Below are 18137 nucleotides of genomic sequence, written 5' to 3'. Positions count from 1 at the left end.
AATCAACAAAAATGGATATTACAACAAAAAGAGCACTGCGACCCAAAGGAAAAATACCGGTTGCATGTCGCTCCCCAGCAGAGTCGCCAAAAAACTATTGGGTGAATATTTTGTCACTAGCATACCAATGACAAAATATATGATTCACACATAGCTATCATGATAAATCAATCTCTCCTCTCATCAAGGGGAGGTTCACTTTGAAATTTCTTCTCTAATTAATAAGAAACTAAAATCCGTGGGTTAGTGTTGGGCATATAACTCTCTTTTTTCAGAGTTAATGTATTCTCCCTCCACTTTGTTACAATTTCTCTATCACTTTGACACTTAAAGAAATGAATGAATTAATCCAACAAACTATACCAAGATTTTATAAGCAAGAAACACAAAGTCTTTCTTGAATATAACACTAACTTAACTAATTATCAAAATGGTAAGGAATTCAATCTTGCAGCTCAAAGTCTTCAAGTATAATTCCTTAATCCTTAAAACTACAACAAATAGTAGAAATACAAAGCCTACTACTAATCACTTAACAATAGAAAATTTCCCAAATATTCAAGGAGCATGAAGTCTACTTTCACAATTCAAGAGCTCTTTTACCCACTTAACAATACCTCCTATATCAATAAATTCAAGAACATATATAAGTCATGAACGTATGAACATCAACTCATATAAACAATTTTTGACACCACACAAAGTTTGAGATCAAATAAAATTGCTTTCTTTATTTGCTTGATCAAATCTTCACAACAAAAGCTCAAAGTCTTAGTTGAGACAAAAATTTAGCAGAGTTTTGCTTAGAATAATAAAAGATAAAAAATACAAATGAGGGTCCTCCTTATATATAAGAAGAGTGGAGAAAAATGTGGGCATAGTTGAATAATTCAACTACACAATCCCACTTGACTACAACTACAACAGAAAGAAAATATACATCTGCGAGAAAACTTGCAGCATCTAACAGTGCAACTACATGAAAATAAAATGTCAAAAAGGGACACTTTATTCATCTTTCTCCTTGTTTGATTTGTGGAATTCTTCAAACTTAGTCAGGATGGCCTCCATTTCTACTTGGTTCAGAACTGGGGTAGAATATGTGATTATATGAACACGGGAAATCGTATCCTCAGCCTCTACATATTTCTTTTTTCTGTCCTTCAGCATGGATGCGAGGACCTCAAAACTAACTTGGATCTCCAGTAACTTATCGAATGCACCGAGTGAGAAATCTTGTCCCGTTCAATGATCCATTAAGGAAAGAAATTCTTGTGTGATGGCATCACTAGTAATGAGATTTTGATTGTCATCATATAGATAACAAGGAACATCGACAATTCTGGTAGAAATGAGATCAATCTCATCATCACCTTCCTTCCTCTCATGATCCATCTCTGTTGTCATCAACCTTATTGTCTCTTTCTTATGGGACAATAGCGACAAGATTTGGATATATTTTTCCCTTGAAGGAACTACTTTATTTTCAACGAGGACGTCTATTCTGAAGTCCTCCATTTTTCTCCAAAGGATTGTACCCTTCTCAATATCTTCAATCTCCTGAGATAATGAAGTTTTGACACTTTGCATCTGACTTTGGATCACTTCAAAATCGATCAATAACCCAACTCTGGAACTTAGGAGATGAGACCCTTCTGACTTCAGCCATACAATCCACTCGTCCACCACTTGGTGCTTGGCTCCTACCTGTTCAATTTTCTTAAGAGCCTTAGTGTCCATTGAGGATCCTATGGGCTCAACTTCCTAGGAGGATTGTGTAACTTTCAGAAGAACATTAGTCAGTTGTTCACATTTCTATTTTAATTCATTCTTCTCATCCCTCTCTTGGTCAAGTCTCCATAATAAAGAGTTAAAAGTTGTCTGAGAATCTAGCTGCACACTCTCATGCATCTCCTCCCCAAGCTCCATGGTTTGCATGATGTAATCCTCGGGTTGTATATCATCTTTATTCTTATCCAATGATGGTACCATGACCTCAGCATACTTCATTTTAGAAGTCAGGTGTACTAACACCCAAGAGACAGTCTTCGACTTCTTTGTTCCTTTGGGCTTTGGAGGAACCAACTGCTCAAAATAAAACTCATCAGGCAAAATTACCTATTTCTTCCTCTTAGGTGCTACTACCTCCATCCAAGGTGGTAATTCTAGATTGGTGGGTGGATTAGTAGCTTCTTTTTGAGTCTCACTTGGTATTTCAGGAGCAAACTGCCTTGAACTTGTAGTGGTTGTAGATGTTGTTATTGATATCAATGCTGAAGTATCCAGTGATATACCTGCCGATGAAGTAGCAGCTGCTGATACTGATCCTTCTTCAGTTGCAGCCATAGAGGAGAGAGTGGAAGGTGCAATGGAAACAATTTGAGTACTAACCAAAAGTGGAATTTTTGTTATGACCGCTGTAGTAGAAATAACTTTAGTTCTTACGAGAGATGGAATTTTTGTTATGACAATCATAGAAGGTAAATTCATCATATGTTGTTCCGCAAATGCTTGCTCCATAGCTTTAGGAAAATCTAATATTGAAGATTCAAGGGTGGTTGAGGGAATATTATTCAGGCTAGAAAAGTTGGATAATGCAAAAAATTATTGAGTAGTTTCTGACTGCATCATGTCCATGCCCAAGTCCTCATCATCGAATTCCTCTTCCTCATGATCAGAATCAAAATTGATGGAATATATAATCACCTCTCAATAAGTTTGCACCTATGAAGTGGGTGAGACATTAACTTCACCAAGATGTGATGTTTCTTCAACCTGTGCTTCCTATTATTGAGGAGTTTCACCTTCTTCTATCTACTTCTCTTTTTCAATGTCTCTTGCAGTCTGTGGTTCTGGTTCCTTTGAGGTTGTCTCCTACATTGTTGAAGATGATTCACCTTTTTTGGACCCTTTATTAATGAACTTGATTTTGGGTCATTTCCCCTTAGACTATGTTGCAGGGTCCGAGGATAGTGCTTGTGGATCTTCTTTGCCCTTGCTTCTTGTTTCAGTCGTAGCTCTCTTACCAACTGGGCCATCACTATTATCGTCATCTCTAGAGCTAGCAGAAAGTTGTTTCATTTTAAGATTCCTTTTTAACAACCATGCATTGGTGTTTGCCAAAATGGGAGAAATTCTTGTAGTGATAGACTTACTCTCCTTTTTAGACCATTGCATCGGTGGAAGTGGAGAGTTGGCAATATTCTTTTCATAAAGGGCTTGGTCTATTATGTCATCAGTGTCTTCCATGGTCATTCGGATCTTTTCCAAATCTAAATTTTCAATCTGCTCCAGGGTAAGACGACTAAAATCCATTCTTCTTATGTCTTCCTCATCTTGGCAATCCGCCCACACATCCTCAAACCTAAAAACATGGGTATAGTTTCTTTTGAGCTTATTCTTCATGCCATGAAAATAAAAATTAGTTCATTCTTTGAATCTTCTCATAGTGTTCCATTGTATCTCTTCCTCCATGTTCTTGGCCTTGGGGTTAGTTAAAACTGAGTACCTACTGTAGCGTCCTAAAATTGCGACACTTGCAATTTCGACTACACTTTGGTCTTCATGATGGCGACGCAACAACCAACTTGAATGGAGACCCCGAAACCTGATTATGACACCAAAAACTGCATTTTCTTGCACCCTAGCCTGAACCTCCTTTGCACCCTGCTGTCCCGGGAGGTGGGACCAGAGCGCCCAGCGCCCTGGTCCTTCAGGACCAGGGCACCCAGTGCCCTGGTCCCCCAGGACCATGGCGCCCAGCGCCCTGGTCCCTGGGTCCTATTTTGGGCCCGGTCTCTTTTGGACTTCGGGTCTTTATGTTTGCAAATTGGAAAATTATCTTTCCTGGTCGGCCTAAGGTCAAGAAAATCAGTCTATTAACCCTAATTGGCAAGTATATAAACTAAATTTTCCTCTCTCATTTGGAGATATACATACATGAGGGAAAAAAGCGTGGAAACTATACTCAAGCATTCAAGCATTCAAGCATTCTTTCAAGCAATTGATCATTCTAAGTCTCCATTCAAGGCTAAGTGTTGCATTCAAGACAAGGATTCAACCATTGAAGAGGAGATCACGCACAACATACTACATGCTACATACAACATACAACAATACAACAAACAACAACATCTATACCTTCGCACATAAGGATACAAACATCCTTACAACAAGGTATTAGTACTTGTTTTACATTACATTTACAACAATTTCTCATTTCTTGGTTAATTCCAAAACCGGGGTTTGACCTAAAGGCAAACCCCTAATCCCTAACCCCCCAATCGTCTTCACTTTTCTGTGTGTAGGTTGCAGGTACGCGACTGAAATTGAAGATCTGGAATCCTTGTGCAGAGACGAACAGATCCCCCTTCATTTCGCGGATTTTTTGGAGGACCGTGTGCACGTCGAGCACCATCGTCCCGACAACTTTTGCTCAAATTTGCAGGACAACACCGTATCGACATTTTACTACTAATTCCAGGTCCGCAGCTTCATCCTATATCCCTATCTCAGTTTATAAGCGAATCTTCGTCACTTTCTATGCATTCCTAGCTTAATTCTTCTATCAACATTCTTTACAAAAGAGGGTAGCCTTGCTTTCTTAACCCTTGAAACACATTTAGCATCCAATCTTGCATTGTGTGGGATTGGATCTTGTGGGTTTCAACCCCTCTTTTGAATCTAAAGTCTCTCCCCTAAGTGAAAACCATCAACCCTAGTGAACCTCCCTTCTCTCTCCTTGGAGTTGGAAGAGGGGAGAGCAACTAGGGTTCGATCGCGATTTTCCGCTTTACATTTTGGTGAACCCGACGTGAACATCCTTTCTGATTATTCATAGTTAGATCTGAAAATTGGATTCCTTGATTACATTTCCATGTTTGATCTTTGGCAAAATTTTAGAGGTTAATTGCATAAAAACCCTAAATTTTCTTTTTAAGTAATTAAACTTGTGAAATGTTTAATTGTTGATGCTTGTTTCAGATCTGCCCTTCTATTACAAATTATCAATTCATATTTGTGCTTTAATTTTGAAAATTAAGTGGTTAAGTGTCAAAACCCTAATTTTTGAAACCCTCTTGATTCAACCTTTGTCCGACAATTTCACTGATCAAAACATCTCCAAATTAGCTGTAACTTTGGATTCCGCAATAAAATCATAATATCTTTCATCCCTGAAAATTTGGAAAAAATTTGCGAGGACCGTGTGCACTCCGAGCGCCATCGTCCCTGACATTTTTTTTGAAATTTCGGGAGCGAGATCTTACTGTATTTTCCTGCTAAAATCCAGAATTTTGGCTGATTTTATCAATTTTAACACCTTCAAAATTACAGTCAAAGTTGGTCTAGCAATTGCTTGGATTGAGGCTTCTAATCATTCAAAAATTGTTGAAATTGAAATTTGTGTCAAAATTGTGTTTCTTACAGTCCTAAATCTGAAAAGTGTGTTATCATTCATTCAAAATTTCAGTGATTTATTCAAATTTTTGCAATTTGTGACTTTTGAAATTAAGTGCTTAATTACAACAACTTTGATTTCCGCTTTCAGAATTGAATTTTGCGTGAAATTGAGTCAATTTTTAAAATCCAAAACTTGATTTACTTTTGGTATTCCCTCTCAAATCATAAAATTCAAAATTTCAGTTTCCCTCTCTTTTTCAAAATTCAAATTTTGCATTTTTTGACAATCTGGGTAGGGTTCAATTTTGAGATTGCAACTTTAATTTGGCCTATCTACAGATTGTAAAATCACTCAATTTTTTTAGGTTAGCTGTAAAATCATCATAACTTTCATCCCTGCAAATTTTGAAAAAAGTTGCGAGGACCGTGTGCACTCCGAGCGCCACGGTCCCGGACATTTTTTCTGAAATTTCGGGAGACTGTCATGATTGCATTTAACAGCTTAAATCTAGAAGATTGGTTGGTTTTACTGAAATTTGCTACCTCTAAAATTCAAAATCTTCTCTCTTTCTCTAGTGCATGAGTTTTACAACAATAAGCCCTACCTACACTATTCCCATTAGACGAAGCCTTAGAATTAAGTCCTTCCAAGGTTTAATTACTGAGGAGATGGAACCTAATTTGAATGGCCTTTTTAACGAGGACATGGGTTATTCCTCTAATCCTCTTAATGATGAAGAAGCTCTCCATGAGGTTTCTGTAGAACAACTTTCAAAATTGGATAACCAATTTGACGATTTTCGACAATGGATGTCTCAAGAATACCCTGATAGTCAAGCTCTTCCTTTAATTGAGGGTCTAAAACGTATGCTTCAAAGTGATAAGAATGGAATTGATATTTTGCGTGGTATTGCACACATTGTGGATTCAAATGTGATGCCTACGAAAAGTTGTGCCGAAACCTTAGGTTATACACAACCTCCTACTCAAGACAATCATTCTATTCCTTTGATGACTTCTATTGCTAGCATACCTACTTTTACATCAAACATAATGACTACTTCAACACAAGACATTCCTCCTATGATCACCAATCATGGGGGCAATCCTTCTTCTTCAATCAACCCTCTTCCTTCATTCAATCCAACTGCTTCATTCATTCCTTCAATGAGTGTTCCTATTATATCTCCACAAATGAACATGACGCAAGGGGGCAATTCATTTAACCCTTCCATTCCTCCTTGTAGTGTTCCTCCTGTCCAATCATCTCCTATGACTAACTATCATAGTGTCCCACCACCTTACTCTCTACCTTCTTTCAATAACATAACACCTCCATCACAATCTAACATGTCTAATATGAACTCTTCGACTGAAGCGACCATTAACAATCTTGCACAAACTGTCTCTTCTTTACAGCAACAAATTGCCTCTATGAATCAATCCAAGTTTAGTGTGCCCACCTTTGATGTTGCGAGCCCACTTTCTCTTGACATTGTTCAAGCTATTCCCTCTAAACATGTTGAAATTCCACATTTGGAGCTTTATAATGGTAAGGGTGATCCTCTAACACATGTTAAGACATTTCAAACCATATGTACCGATTTTGCTTATGACCAAAGGTTGCTTGCAAAACTGTTTACTAGAACATTAAGAGACAAAGCCCTACAATGGTATTGCTCGTTGCCTTCCTATTCTATTACTTCTTTTGAACAACTTGCAAATGCTTTCATTCAACAATTTCAAAACAATATAAGTCCTAAAGTTACTTTGATTGATTTAATGCATTGTAAACAAGGTGTTAAAGAAAAAGTGACTAATTTCATTGGTAGATATAAGCATTTGTATGCTCAAATTTCTTTTCCAGTGCCTAACAATGATATTCAAAGAATCTTTATTTCTAATTTACAAAAAGATGTTCGAGACAAACTCCTGTTTTCTGAGTTTACTTCTTTCCAACAGTTGTGCGCAACTCTTCACAATTATCAACTGACTGTGAGTCAAATGGAACAATCACATCCTATGACTCCGAGTGATAAGGGTGATAGTAGTCAACAACCATTTGGGAAGTTTAAACCGAACAGAGAGTCCATTAAATTCAATGAAAACATCATCAACAACAATGTGAATGCAGCATCAGGTGTGCCTCCTATTTCTAAGTTTTTCAAGAAAGAAAGAAAGTTTACTCCTTTGAATGAATCATTGCATAGTATTATGAATAAGTTATTGGAACAAAATGTGCTTACTCTTCCTCCTATAAGGCAAATTGATCCTGCAAAGATTACTTCACCTTATTTTGATAACAAATCTTTTTGTCAATTTCATCATCAACCTGAGCATGATACTGAAAAATGTTTTTTTTTAAAGGGTAAAATTCAAGATTTGATTGATAATAATACTATCTCTATTTCTGGAGTGAATGATAAAGGCAATACATCTGTAGCTCCTCCTAACCAAAATCTTCAGATTTTCACTGATCCATTACCTTCTCATACCTCTAATGCGATTGAGACTAATGATTCCTCTCTTTCATCTGATGGTCTTGTGTCTATGACTCCGAATGTGATTAACTTTGTAGAGCAGCAAGAAATCCCTAAAGAACCTTCCATCACATTTGATTCCAGTGAAACCATTAGGGCACCTGATGGTCCTTTATATATAGTTGCAAAAGTCAAAAACACACCTTGCCGTGGAGTGCTTATTGATCCTTCTTGTATGGTTAATGTCATTTCTGAAGAATTTCTTTTTACTTTGCAATTGAATCAAGTGATCTATGACAAAACAGATGTGATTGTGAAATTATTTGATGCATTTTCTTCTCCTGCAATTGGTTCTATTACATTACCTATTGAGGTCCATAACAAATCCCTTGATGTGAACTTTGCTATTATTCCATCTTTCGAACAATTTCGTGTGAATCTTGGCTATCCTTGGCTATCTTCCATGAAATCTATTGCTTCTCCTATTCATAAATGTTTGAAATTTCCCCATAATGGTGAAGTTGTTACTGTCAATCATAGTCTCTTTAAACCAGCTGAAAGAATTTCTAGCGTTCCTATTGATTATTTTTGGCCTAAACAATTCCAATCTCTTCCTCCGTGAAGTGATCATCTTTTTAAATCTTATCAAAAGTGGAAAAAAGACATGATCCTATCTCTAAGTGAACCTAGAACACCCAAAATTGACATTCCTATCATTCTTGAGAAGGAAGTTCTTCCTTTGAAAGATAAAACTAATGTCTTTCCTCAAGAAGATTCCCAACCCATCCCTATGGATGTGACTATGCCTATGATTAACAAAATTCCTAAAAGTAGACCTATCCCTCCTCGTCACGATGGACTTGGTCTCCTTCCAAAACCTAATATTCCTCCCTTATATGGAGCAGTTCCTCCTCCTTCCTCTTATGGAGAGGAGACCTTCCTCTTCTCCTATTGTTCAACCTAAGAGACCGCAACCTAAACACCCAAGTGATAAGGATGAGAACATTCCTCCTCTTCAATCTCCTAATCTTCCTACTAAGACTAGACGAAATCGTTCTGCGCGTGAACGCCGACGAAAGCATCGTCTTAGAGCTCAGGCAGCTGCTTCTCAAACTTTACAATCCCCAAAAACACCTTCAACAAGCATTATTCCATTTTCTCCTCAGCCGACGATTGAGCCGAAATCTCCTAAACATAGGATGCATGATGGTCTTGATCCTGTGCGAGTTAAAGATCCTATTTTTATAAATCTTGATGATGATATAGATGAAAATGTTATTCATGATGAAAATGTTACTCCTGTTCAATTTGATAGTGAATATGAACTTGTTGATATTGATAACCATCTATCTAACGAATTTTCTAAAGCACTTATCCTAGCTCCTAGACAAGAACAACATGGCTCGGAACATGAACATGGCCTTGTTTGGATCTTGTGATAGCTCCATCTGCTGTGTTGGATGTTCCTCCTCTAGCGTGTTCCCTACCTTCCTGAAACATTGACCAACAAGATCGGGGGGTAGATGACGTGCTAGACTAGTTTCATTAGCATAGCATATTCTCTCCTCCTTTCTTTCATTACTTCTTCTATGTGTTACTCTCATTCTTCTATTTGTTGTCCTTAGTGTTGTCTACTTGAGGATGATGCAAAGCATTGAGATCTCTCGATCTCTCTCATGTTGACTCAAAAGACACATGTGTTCCCTTCTTCTAGGTGACCTTCCTTGATTGGGGAATGAAGAACAATTATGCATACATACATATGATATACTTGAATTATCATACAGCATACTGACCCCAAGGAAAGCGAAGTCACCTTGTGCTTTGTGTTTTGTGTCTATTATCCTTGGGCTTATCTCACACTTGGGGGCTAAATCCTTGTGATAACGTGCTCCTTTCCTTTCTCATTCTTATATGTATCACTACCTTAAAGCAATCACCCCCGATGAGGTGTGTGCGATCGCTTTAACGTAGGGGGGCATACATCCCATCTATATCTTTTCAAGATACTTGAAAATTTCTTGACAAATTTAGCTTTGCCTTGAAAATTTTTGATATCTTTCTTGCATGACTCATAGTGAGGGAACCTTACTACTGACAGTCATGGTTCTCCCTCGTGATCTTCCCTTTTACTTTGTCAATCGAAGTCGTAAGATCCCTAGTCCACTGGGGGCTTGGTGTATCTTGCCTCCTTGACGTGGTGAAAGTTTTTCAATGTTGTTTCCTTGTACTTTACCGGAAGTATGAGCGTATGCTTATACTCCCGCTAAAGTGGGGGCTAAATGTAGCGTCCTAAAATTGCGACACTTGCAATTTCGATTGCACTTCGGTCTTCACGATGGCGACGCAACACGCAACCTGAATGGAGACCCCGAAACCTGATTATGACACCAAAAACTGCATTTTCTTGCACCCTGGCCTGAACCTCCTTTGCACCCTGCTGTCCCAGGAGGTGGGACCAGAGCGCTCAGCGCCCTGGTCCCCCAGGACCATGGCGCCTAGTGCCCTGGTCCCTGGGTCCTATTTTGGGCCCGGTCTCTTTTGGACTTCGGGTCTTTATGTTTGCAAATTGGAAAATTATCTTTCCTGGTCGGCCTAAGTTCGGGAAAATCAGTCTATTAACCCTAATTGGCAAGTATATAAACTACATTTTCCTCTCTCATTTGGAGATATACATACATGAGGGAAAAAAGTGTGGAAACTATACTCAAGCATTCAAGCATTCAAGCATTCTTTCAAGCAATTGATCATTCTAAGTCTCCATTCAAGGCTAAGTGTTGCATTCAAGACAAGGATTCAACCATTGAAGAGGAGATCACGCACAACATACTACATGCTACATACAACATACAACAATACAACAAACAACAACATCTATACCTTCGCACATAAGGATACAAACATCCTTACAACAAGGTATTAGTACTTGTTTTACATTACATTTACAGCAATTTCTCATTTCTTGGTTAATTCCAAAACCGGGGTTTGACCTAAAGGCAAACCCCTAATCCCTAACCCCCCAATTGTCTTCGCTTTTCTGTGTGTAGGTTGCAGGTACGCGGCTGAAATTGAAGATCTGGAATCCTTGTGTAGAGACAAACAGATCCCCCTTCATTTCGCGGATTTTTCGGAGGACCGTGTCAACGCCGGGCGCCATCGTCCCGACAACTTTTGCTCAAATTTGCAGGACAGCGCCGTATCGACATTTTACTGCTAATTCCAGGTCCGCAGCTTCATCCTATATCCCTATCTCAGTTTATAAGTGAATCTTCGTCACTTTCTATGCATTCCTAGCTTAATCTTCTATCAACATTCTTTACAAAAGAGGGTAGCCTTGCTTTCTTAACCCTTGAAACACATTTAGCATCCAATCTTGCATTGTGTGGGATTGGATCTTGTGGGCTTCAACCCCTCTTTTGAATGTAAAGTCTCTCCCCTAGGTGAAAACCATCAACCCTAGTGAACCTCCCTTCTCTCTCCTTGGAGTTGGAAGAGGGGAGAGCAACTAGGGTTCGATCGCGATTTTCCGCTTTACACCTACCAATTGATTCTGGGAACTTCAACCCGGTATTATGTGCTTGCGATTGCTTTTCATGCACATAGATTAGTTGCTGGCACAACTCCATGAGAATGATCTTATCAGAAGGATACCTTGGTAAAATGAAGGGTGAACTTGAGAAACATCTGTTCCGGATGTAAGTGAATGTTGGAAACTAAAGAAAACTACATCCAAAATGAGACACCCTGTTATATGCAGCCTCTGATAATCTTTTCTTCTGCAGGCTTTTATCAAACATGCACTTCCACACAACAAAGAAGGCATCATTGACTCTTCTAAAATGGATACCTTGATTCTTTATCGTGAGTTGATGATAGTATTCCAAGACAGGTACTAATCTCCTATCACCTTTGGTAGATAAACCTAGATGTTGCCTCATAGAAGCGGCTGCATAAACTATGTAAGAGGTCATATAAAATTTCAATGTCACTCTGACTTCTTTCAACTACACGTAGAGTGCATCACTAATCTGCTCACCCCAATCAATCCTAGCAGCCCCTTTCCTGATTATATTTATGTAACAACACATCCAACTTTGAAAGTAATGAGAATCCTTTAAACCCTTCACTCTTGCCAACATGGTGACCATATCATTGTACTCCTCATTGAAGTCACTTATGTGGAAATACTTAGGCCATCGTGAGGTGGTAGAATTTCTAGTTGTAGAGAGGTACACTATATTGATCACTTTCTTGCATTTGACCTCATTTTTCTCATAGTACTTCTGAGCCCTTTCTTGAGAAATGTCGGCTACTTCCTCGACTAAAGAACCTTTGAAAACACTATTGAAGAAAACACTATCCAAAGTCATGATCAAATTTTGATCAACATCCCTAATCTGTCTTGCATTTGAATTGAAGTCAACCGCTATTGCAAGTACAAAATCCAAATCATGAGCTGCAACTCAAATTTGATCAACTTTGTTAGGTGGGAAGGAAATTTTGAAAATCGATCAATAAACTCCTACATACTGACATGACCAATTTTTGTATCTTTGATCCCCTTGATGTTTGAATCTACTTAACTTTCCGGGTAAATTCAAGTACTTATCATACTTGTACTTCATCTTCTTTGCTGATGTTTTACGTGCTGAAGATTCCAATTGACTCGAAGAAGGCTCTGATTTGTCATGAGAGGGCCTTGAAATTTGCAAATGACTGCATTCAACATGGAGGATTAGCTTCTTTGATAGTTATCATCATCAATAAAACCAAATTTTATCAATCAGATCGAAAAATTGGACTCAGAACAAGCTTGGGAGCAAAACTGTCAAAAATGGCAGGTCTAGGAAAAAAGTCCGATCTGCACCTTAGGAGTCAAAATTTGCACATCAGACTTTAAAGTTTGATGTGCAAGTTTAGGAAAGATCATTAGCACATAGGACTTTAAAGTCCAATGTGTAGGTGTAAATCATTCAAAAGACTAGCACATCGAACTTTAAAGTCCGATGTGCTGGGGAAGGGAAACCGATTGACATGCCGGGTTTTAATACCTAACATGTCAATTGGATAATCTCCTCTTAAATATCAGACTTTAAAGTTCAATATGTGAGGTTATCCTCCTACCGATATGTGGAGAATTATCTCCATATATCTGCTTGCATGTCAGGTTTTAAGACCCGATGTGCAGGCGAGGGAGGAGGAAAAATAAAATAGATCAAAGGGAAATCAGACAATAAAGTTTGATTTCCCTCAACCCAAAGAGAAGGTTTAAGAGCAATCGGATTTTAATGTTTGATTTCCCTCCAACAACAGAAAAAATGAATGTGAAAGGAAAAGAAAAACTATTAAAAAAGAAAACCCTACCTGAATCCACATGGCTGAAGAAAGTCAAGTGATTGGAGATGAATCAAAGTCGAATATGCAAGGAGAGGAGAACGAGGGAACACGCAGGAGAGAAAACTCAAAATAAAAATGAAGAAATAACCACAAAAGATTAATAAATAACCCAAAAATTAGTAATAAATGCGCTCATTAAAGTTAATTGCACAGTGCATGTCGAACTTTAAAGTCCGACATGGAGGATTAAAACCCTTGCAAGTCGGACTTTAAAGTCCAATCTAAAGGGGAAAACCAAAGCTTTGCACATCAGACTTTAAAGTCCGATGTGCAATTCTGTTTGAAAAGAAGGAACCCTGTAGGTGGAAAAACTTCAAATCTTAAGAACTTAAAAACAATAAAAAATGAAAAGCGAAAAGCTAAATGAGCTAAATGACGGAGACGATCAGGCTCTCTAGGAGGTCGTAAGGTACGAAACATACCAGTTTCGTAGGGCTGCCTCATGATTTTGGCTATATTGAAATCAAGGACAAAAAAATTGAAACTGAAATACCAAAAAAACTAGAGAAAACAATAAACAACTCAGTGGTCAAAACGCTATCTGTGTCAAAAATTAGTCTATCCTAGTCGAAACTATGTCCATGTCAAAAACTAGTCTATCCTAGTCGAAACTTTGTCTATGCCAAAAACTAGTCTATCTTAGTCAAAACTCTATCTGGGTGAAAAACTAGTCTACATCAGTTGTCAAAAACTCAGTCCATCTCAAAATTGGTCATCGTCAGTCTTTGAAATTCCTATCTGTCAGAATTTTGTCTCTGTCCAATAAACTGTCATATGAGTCTTCTGATTTATTGTCCTACTACATAGCTATTGTCGTACAAAATTTGATCAGGTCTTACAGTTTGTCATTTGTGTCCTTATTCTATGTTGTCCAAAATTTGATAAAGTATTGTCCTACTTAGGGAATTATCATCTGATCTTTGGTCCTGTGTCATACAAAAAAACATTACATTCATCAGTTTGTCATCTGAGGTATACCCATCTGTCGTGCGAACATAGGCAGCAACTTGTACGAAATTAGTTTTTTTATCATCCTAAAGCTATTAAACTGTCGTCTAGTCCTGTAAAACCTATCATATGAATATCTGATTTTGCCAGTCTAGAATAGTCAAACTTGCCTAAAACAGTCTACAACGAGCATAAAATTGGTTATCATCATTCTGAGCATAAACAAATCTAAATAGTGCACTTCTGTCGTTGTGTTTCTTAGATCACGTCTTACATAAGATATATCATTTTTGAGACCCGACTGAGTCTTAGTCACTTCTCTTAAATCAAACTAGGTAACTTAGATCACGTCTTACACAAGATAGATCTTTCCTAAAACTAGACTAAATCTTAGTTGTTTCTCTCAATCGATATGTTAAACAAACAACTAGCTCCAAATTTGATCTTGACTTCTGCATCACAAACAACTTTAGGTCACATCAGTCAATAAAAATGCCTATTCAAACTAGAATTTCTCATAAGAAAACTGCCAAAGGCAAAGGACAATCCTTTTCATACTAGGATAATCCATTTTACGTAGAGGATCCTGTCGCTAATAAACCTTCATCATCAGATATACTAGTTTACAATCAATCATTGTCTCCCATCATATCTGGAACAAAACAAGAAAGACAAGCTGCTAAACACAATACTTATGACAATCTCAGTATATAGGCTACTAACAATGATTCCTCATCAGATGAATCTGAATTCTCTGAACCTACCGAAATTGATATTCATAAATGTCAAAAGGATAAAGATTTCCAAAAAATGATGAAGATTATCATGGGTAGAGAAAAAGAAGACTATTTTCTAGAACTAGCAAAGCAAAGCACTAAACTTCCTACTGGCTATAACGTTGAGGAACTCATCACTAAAGAGGAAGAGACACCCTTAGAAATGGTAAACAAATAATTACAAGTGTTATGAATTGAGATCATAGAACTGAAAAACAAGGATAAATCATCAAAACAATATTCTCTGGACACGATATGCCCATATCCATTTGATAAAAACCTTTACATGCCTTCATTTCCTTCATGAGTGGAGATCCCAAAATTTGACAAATATGATGGCAACTCAGATCCTCAAGACCATGTCAAATAATTTTGTGCTTTATGTATGGATTTCATGCATGAACAAACCTATCTGATGCTCCTTTTCCCAAGAAGTTTAGGAGGGCAACCTATGGAATGGTTCTCAAGCCTACTTATGGGAATAAAAACTTTTGAAGAATTAATCCAACTATTTCTACAACAATACTCCTATAACATTCATCACCCAGTCACTATGATAGAGCTTTGCAATACCAAATAGAAAATAGGACAACCCTTTCTCACTTTGCTCCAACGATGGAGAAAGATGTTCTCTAGATATTCACGGCCTATTCCAGATTCTGAGAAGATGGATATCTTCATCAACAACTTGATCCCTGAATTGAAATATAGTATCCAAATGCAAGTATACTTTTCATTCAATAAAATGGTAGACAGTGCCCTCAGAATGGAAGATGGGCTTATAAATAAAGGAGATATCTCACTTTGGAAAGAAACACAGCAAGGTTTTAGTTCTAAAGAAAAGAACAAATATTGGAAATATGGCAAATACAACAACAGAAACATTGTTAATGATGGAGTGGTAGACACTGTTAAAGTAAAATCAAAATCCACAATATTTAACCTGGCTAGCGGCACACAAGCACTCAAAGCAACTGAAGCTATAGCAGAAAAATCTCAGAAGAAAGTAAAAGAGTGGTTTAAAGAGAAACCTTGGCTGTCGAAACCTAAGCGCGATTTCACTCCTCTGCAAGAATCATACGAATCCACTTTCAAAACTTTATTGGCAAATAATCTGATAACCTTACCAAAAAATTCTAGGCCATATGATCCAGAAGTTAAACCAAAATGGTGGAGAGAGAACAAATACTGTGAATACCATCGAAACAAAGGTCACAACATAAACAACTGCATGAAGCTCGAACATGAGATTCAAGATCTCATTGACGCTGGCAAAATTGTTGTTGGAAATCACACAACTAATGCTGATCACAAAGATTTTAAAGATCTCTTACCTATTTATGAACAAGGTGATTCCTCAAAGTCAAAAGGAGGTGCCAAAGTTAATTACACCTATACTAGCAATGTCAATGTGATTAACATGATTGAGTCTTCCCAACCTGAATATTGCAATGTGATCATAATCAAAGATAAACAAAACGAATCATAAAATGTAAATGTTGTGACCCACGCTCAAAAGAAAGTCACTCTCCAAGGAGCTAGTTCTTCAACTCCTGCTCAAACAACATCAAACCTACCAAGTTCTTCAAATAGACAAATAGATACAACCATGGCTAAATCCAAACAGTTGGCTTCATGATTCTCTCCTGGTTATAGTATTGTTGAAAAATTGAAAAGAACAAACGCTCAAATGTCCATCTTTGAATTGCTCAAAATCTCTTCTGCTCATAAAGAGATCCTAGACAAAGCGTTGCTCACTACTAATGTCCCAGAAGATTTAGATTTCGATCCGTTTCAATCTATGGTGGGTCACCTGACTTCACCTCATTATCTTAATTTCTCTGAAGAAGATGAAAACTCGCTGAATCACCCACATAACCAGCCATTGCACATTGAAGCTATGATCCATAAACACTGAGTTAAACATGTTTTTATAGATGGAGGCATTGGGTTGAATATTTGTACCTATAATTTTCTTACACAGCTGGGCTTTTTTGAAAATTTCATTGATCTGGCTAAGAAAATAACAACAAAAGCTTATGATGAAGAAGAAAGAACCTCTAAAGGTCCAGTACTATTACCAATCAGGGTAGGACCTATAGAAAGAGATGTTATTTTCTAGGTGCTTGATCTTCCTTTGTCATACAACATCTTACTGGGCAGACCATGGATTCATGAAATGAAGGCAGTTTCATCTACATATCATATGTGCTTAAAATTTCCTTATAATGGAGTTGAAGTTAATATTCCTGTTGATACAAACTCCCTCTAGTATGCATTGACAAAGGGTGTTGATACCTTTGTGCCTCATAATACAACAACCTCTACAGCTGAAATTTTAGAAACCTTGATGAAGGACTTAGAAAAGAAATTGAAAATCATAAATACTGGCATGGATGGATACAAGATAGAACTAGTCCTTTCATTAATCTCTCTTCCTCCATCACCAAGACAATCAGGAAAACCATCAGAGGTTATGAAGCCCCAAACTTCCACTCCAAATATCATATATGATAGTCTCTTTGTACAATCCTCTACTTCCCTTGCAGATGAAATAGAAGAGGATGTTATTCTCAAATGGCTTTTCAAAGAAGATAATGAAAATAAAGAAGTAAGACATTGTGAGATTTCTCTAACACAATATGGTCTAGGATATAAAATGATTCAATGCATGGGATATTCGGGTACTGGTCCTCTGGGAAAAAATAAAGAAGGTATTATTGAACCTATTCATCTACAAACTAAGTCTACAAATGACAAAGCTAGACTGGAATACAATCTAGGAAAGACATCAAAACCAAAAACATACTTCCCATCATCAATCTAAGTGGAAGAAAAAGATACTACCTTCAACATCACAGGGAGTAAACACTCAACAGACTCAAGAAGAGTATGAAAAAGAACAAGAAGAACTAGCAATCAAGAGAGAGGAAACAACTGATAATCAAGTTCCAATGGTATCAACTACAACATTACAAGGAGTAGAAATTCCAGAGGATATGAGAGAAGAGATAGAAATAATCAAAGAATTGTTTGCACCACTAAAATTTTTAGTCACATACACTAGTAGACAACAAGTAGATGATTCAAAAATTGACTCGAATGACTATGAATGGGGTCCAAATCATCTCTCAGA

The sequence above is a fragment of the Cryptomeria japonica genome, chromosome 9 (assembly GCF_030272615.1).
Source record: "Cryptomeria japonica chromosome 9, Sugi_1.0, whole genome shotgun sequence".
NCBI classification, from domain to species: domain Eukaryota; kingdom Viridiplantae; phylum Streptophyta; class Pinopsida; order Cupressales; family Cupressaceae; genus Cryptomeria; species Cryptomeria japonica.
Note: the sequence above shows the minus strand (reverse complement) of the source record.